This window comes from Budorcas taxicolor, chromosome 13 (assembly GCF_023091745.1).
Source record: "Budorcas taxicolor isolate Tak-1 chromosome 13, Takin1.1, whole genome shotgun sequence".
Taxonomy (NCBI): domain Eukaryota; kingdom Metazoa; phylum Chordata; class Mammalia; order Artiodactyla; family Bovidae; genus Budorcas; species Budorcas taxicolor.
The window spans coordinates 44,276,967-44,282,664 of NC_068922.1; the positions used below are offsets into that span (position 1 = coordinate 44,276,967).

The 5,698-nt window shown below is 43.6% G+C and overlaps 1 long non-coding RNA gene across 1 annotated transcript; it reads right to left on the reverse strand.

The window, feature by feature from the left end:
- Positions 1 to 588: 588 nt before the first annotated feature.
- Positions 589 to 5,430, reverse strand: LOC128058496 (uncharacterized). The gene is made up of 4 exons (XR_008200487.1): positions 5,390 to 5,430; positions 5,261 to 5,295; positions 4,133 to 4,176; positions 589 to 3,771 (listed from the first exon to the last, which is right to left on the reverse strand). It is a non-coding gene; the product is annotated as an uncharacterized LOC128058496 (long non-coding RNA).
- Between the last annotated feature and the right edge of the window lie 268 nt (positions 5,431 to 5,698).

A 5,698-nucleotide genomic window follows, 5' to 3' on the forward strand; every position in this document is an offset into this window, starting at 1 on the left:
TGGGGAAAGTAAAAGAACATTCTGTTGCTTGGCTATTGGGAGAAGTCAACTGAGTACCAGATGCATAAGCACAGTGTCCGGCACATAGGAGCCCTAGATTCGTGTTAAGTGGTTTTATTCTTTTGCTTTAGATCAATCAGTTATGTCTTTTAATCATGAAAAGAGTTTTCTATTAATGCATTTACTTAGGACCTTTTAGAACATAGGTCATGGTAGGCTTGTGACCGCCGTAACAATTAACTGTTCCATCAACCTCAGAATGAGTTTTCTTGGGGTGTAAATTCAGTTAATTTGCCTGCCAGCCTCTGTGCAAAGAAGAAAAGCATTTGCTCTGGAATAAGGCAACTCTGGCATCAACTCTCCGTCTACTGCCAACCAGAGAGGCAATATTCCACAGATCAGAGAATTTCTCAATTTCTTTCTCATCCTGGGTCCACAGGATCCTTGGGTCCAAGTAACTGAGGATAGGATAGAATTTGCTCATAAGGTTATTGTATGGATGAATTTTGAAACTGTCACCCCCAGAACATAAAGAGCTCTCAATAAATGTCAATTGATAATTTTTTATTATTAAAGATTTCCCTCTACTCAAGACCTTGACCAAAAGATACATTTTCTATGACGCTTCCTCCAAAAACCTACATTGATTCCTTGAGTGTTTACTTCTGAAATGACTCTGTGTTTTGATGCATTTAGAATATCATTCAGTTGCAAGTTACAGAGAGTGCAATTAGTAGAGGCATTTACGATTGAGGCTATATTTAACTCGCATAAAAATAAGTCCCGAGGAGAAGAGTTCACAGCTAATGAAGCTTCACAGTTAATATCTTCAAGGATCAGTTTCCTCCTCTCATTTCTGACCTCTCCTCCTTGCCCTCTAGGGTTATTCTCATGGTTCTAGGATGCCTGAAGCTGACATGGCAGAAGTTTTTAAAGCAATTATCTAAATAATCAATCCAACAGTCTGAGCAAAACTTTTATAACGTCAACTGTCTCTATGGTTTGTTTTGCCCTGTGTTGTGGAGGAGGAGACTGTGGCCAAAACCACTGAGTTGATTAAGTCTTTGCTTCTCCTACCTGTGCTTTGCGGAGATGCAGCTGACAGCATTGGTCAGGTGGGGCTCAGGCAAGTCACACAGCCACCAACTTGTGATGTGGCCTTTTCACTCAGATGTCATAATTTAAAGTAAAGGTGGCAGAGCAGTTTTTTAAAATATATTTGCAAAGTATAGATACTGATAACATCACAGATAATACATTCCTGAACATGAGTGTTGATTAAGCAAATGTCCCCCAAATATCGTCTGAACTAAAACTGATTTTTACGCATAAATAGAAAAGGTAACTCATGATTCCTTGACGTACATCTAGCATGTTAAATTAAGCAGAGGGTCGTTTTAGGTTAGAAGAGTGAATGAAAAATCCTTTGGGATTATTTTTTGACACACAGTCTTGCTGTACAAAGAATTAAAAAGTAATAATCCCTTGGAGATTCAGTTCTTGTGGCTTGACTTTCTGATCAAGTCCAAGGTATCATCATTAATTGAAAATCCTGCACCACTTAAATCGAGTGGTCCGGAGTAAAGAGTTTAGTATATTTCACCCAGAGCAAAAAAGGGAACACAAAGTAGAAAGGAGTCATTTCTGGTTCAAGGAAATTTCCTCCTTTTCTACAAAACAGAGACTGAATAATTATAAAGAGAATAGCATGAAGGCACTCTGATCTAGTATCAGATAATTTAATGGATTGTAATATGATTGATAAAATGGCCTTTGTTCAAAGACAATTAAGCCAGCTTTTAGTAGACTCTGGTGTCCTGGGCCACGTTCTATGTCCACATGCAGGCTAAAGGGCAGGGCTGAGGTAACCCTCTCTGTCTAGATCATTCCAGGAGAAAAATAAACTGCACATTAATATCACCAAATAGAAAGAAATGTTGTGCATAATTATCCCCATGTTTCTTTGCCAATTCTGAAACCAAAGTAAAAACAAACTATTGCAACATATCAGGTCCAATTTAGCTCATCATCTCTCAGACTAGTTAATCAATCAGCAAATATTACACTTTATAGTGTGAGAAATGTACTTGGCTAGTACCCAAGGGGTGCAAATCATGATACGGCCTGTTACTGGAGTCTTGAGCTTGGAGCTTCTAATCCAGGTGGAAGGCAGGAAAGCTGTAGAAGGCCCAGAGCACTGCCCAGCAGAGGGCAGGTGGGGAGAGCAGGGCTGGCCCCTCAGACGGAGAGGCCCTCCGTGTCCAGGTGGGCAAATGGGCTTTGTCCCTGTCAGCTCATCTGGCTTAGCTGAGTCCTACAGTCCAGGTGGCATAAACAATAGGACTTTGTCTCTCAGGGTTTTGGAGGCTGGAGGCCCGGCCGAGTGCCGGTGAGCCGTCTCTTCTGGCTTGCAGATGGCTGCCTCCTCATTGTGTCCTCATTCACAGAGAGGAGAGACAGAGGGAGGGAGACAGACAGACAGAATGGGAGGTGGGAAACAAAGTTCTCTGCTCTCTTACCCTGAGGACTCTAACCCTATCACATGAGAAAATCTCTCTGGTCACCTCATTTAAACTTCACCACCTGCATAGAGGTCATTGTTCAGTCACTCAGTCGTGTCCAACTCTTGGCAACCCCATGAATGGCAGCATGCCAGGCTTCCCTGTCCATCACCAACTCCCAGAGCTTGCTCAAACTCATGTCCATCCAATCGGTGATGCCATCCAACCATCTCATCCTCTGTCGTCCCCTTCTCCTCCTGCCTTCGATCTTTCTCAGCATCAGGGTCTTTTCCAATGAGTCAGCTCTTCGCATGAGGTGGCCAACGGATTGGAATTTCACCTTCAGCATCAGTCCTTCCAATGCATATTCAGGGCTGATTTCCTTTAGGATGGACGGTTTGATCTTCTTGCTGTCCAAGAGACTCCCTACCCTCAAACACAGGCATCTCGGTGTCTGGGCTCCAGGAAGATGCTCTCAGTCAAGAGAATCCCGAGGAGGACCCACCTGGACCGGCACCTCATGCATATCACCTGAGCCCCAACCCAGCTTCTCGGCTCAGTGACCACACGAGGAGGCACCAACCTCTTCCTGGGCTCGGCTTTGATGGTCTCTTCTAAATAATTTATCTATTTGTGCTCCAATGAGCTCTTATAGGAAGGCAGATCGAAACAGAGTTGTCCAGTTTGTGAAACAGATGAGGGGAGGGGAAATGAGGAAGCTTAGCGTCTACTTGGTGCACTAACTGTCCTGGGGATCAACGCACTGCCTCGGCAGAGTCTCAGCTTCCAGACAGGGAGTAAGAGCGCCATGGTTTGCCAACAAGGAAGGAAGACATGCAAAGTGACAATTCTCTACTGGGCCCTGAAGTATATTTGAAATTACTCCCCCCACGCACGCCCAAAATGCACACACCATCCTGTTAATATTTAGACCGAAGTTCACCCAAGGAAGTCATTGCAAAGCATAGAAAACACCTTTAAAAAAAAAAAGTAGAGTCCCATGGATTTCCAGAGACTTAAAAATTCCAATGGCCTTTTATCAAGAAACCAGACCGAAGATCACTAAGACAAGCTCTTGCCCTGAATGCCCATGTTGACCTCCTGCAACCTGAGCTCTGCCATGGGAAGGTATGTGGAGTCCCGCTGCCAGGGGTGGTGGCAGGCCTTGTGATGACCCAACGGTACCCTGTTGGGAAGTGGTTGGCTGATGTTCTGGAATGTCGTCTGTGGCTGTTCAATGAATTCTTTCCTCCGGGCAAACAAGCTGGCTCTAGAAGTAATCACACGTGGCCATTTATTCCCATTAGCAACCCCAAACAAGCCAGTGGCCTTACCCAAACGGCAGGAAAGCCTAGGGTATTTTTAAATGCACTCAGTTTAATGTTTCATAATTCGTGATTTCCCAACGACAAAAAGAATTAATGGCACAGCTGTTAGAGTTACAAGAGAATTCAGAAGAAGGAACGCCAAGTAGGGAGAGAGGCAACAGAGGGCAAGTGACATGTTATTACAATATAAATGAGTGAAAATAATGAAATCCTAGTTAGAGGAGCCTGTTTCCACTGCTGCAAAGTCCACATGGCATTAACAGACACACACTAGTACATACAGAACAGGTAAATAACAAGGACCTCCTGTATAGGGCAGAGAACTGGATTCGGTATCTTGTAACAAGCTGTAATAAAAAAGAATGGGGAAAAGTAGCCAATGACTAGATAGACAGATGTATAACTGAATCAATTTGCAGTGCACCTGAAACATTGCAAATCAATTATACTTTAATTTATACTTTATTAGTTCATACTTAAAAAAAAAAGTCCTCATAAAATTTAGCCTAAGAAATGAGCTACAACTTTGGGTGATATTCAGAGGATTGTGTTGATCTAATGTTTTTCTCCCAACAAGGTTCTCAGACGTTAAAAAATAAATATACTCCAAACAGGCTTGGAGGAATGTGTTTGTAAAGGCAGCCTGATTGTAAAACAGATAAAAGAGCTAAAGACAGCCAGTCAAGGAGAAGGAGTGCTTTCCCAAGATGGCAGTGGCCTCTGAGTCAGTTCAAGTCCACCCACCTTGGCTAGAAATCCCCCAGCCCCGTGAATCTAGACTGTCCATCAATATGGAGGGGGTACCCCACACTTCCCACACAGATGTCCCCCAGATGTCCAGAGTAACAGCTGTAATGTCACCAGCAAACATGTCTGGTGGAAAATAAAAAGGAAAGTTGATGTTGATTCCACATTTCAGTTAATGGGAAAATTTCCATCGTCTTTACTCCTGATTCCGCCACAGGAATTCTTTCTTATGAGTAGCATCTGAAATCAGCAATGTTAAGGATAAAAATCGGAGAAGGCAACAGCACCCTACTCCAGTACTCTTGCCTGGAAAATCCCATGGACGGAGGAGCCTGGTGGGCTGCAGTCCATGAGATCTCGAAGAGTTGGACACGACTGAGCGACTTCACTTTCACTTTTCACTTTCATGCATTGAAGAAGGAAATGGCAACCCACTCCAGTGTTCTTGCCTGGAGAATCCCAGGAACGGGGGAGCCTGGCGGGCTGCCATCTATGGGATCGCACAGAGTCGGACACGACTGAAGCGACTTAGCAGTAGCAAGGATAAAAATGGACCTGACTTTTGACATGATTTCAGAAAGAAATTTGCTTTTTCATTGTCCTCGTTGCTGACAAGACAGTGTTACAGGTCAGTTTTGCTTTGAAAAACCTCGCCACATATTACCTGAAGGAATCATGACTTACCTGGGGGATTGTTGTTTCTCGGACAATCCTTTCATCTGTAAATGAGGAAATGAGTCAGCTTTCGTAAGCGCTACCTCATCACTAGCACTCTGTCATTCATCAGGGATGGGAATGCATTTTGTTACTCACAGAAGCCTGGATCACCAAGCGTACAGGTCACTGTGGAAATCTGCTCTTCAAACAATGACAGGTTCTGTTGTCAGAGATCTTAACAGTCCCTCTGATTGGAACAGTGCCTGGCTGGTCACAAGACAGCATGACTCATTACCGCTCCGCAACTTCAGCTGTACACAAGGCTAAAAGAATAAACCACCTCCCTGATGTCATCTCTTTTCTATGTATCTTTAACATAGTTTAGATAGAGGTTGTTGAGTAAGACGCAAAGCTTTCAGATGAGAATGCGTCTGAAATACTTAGGGAGAGAAAACACCAGACACG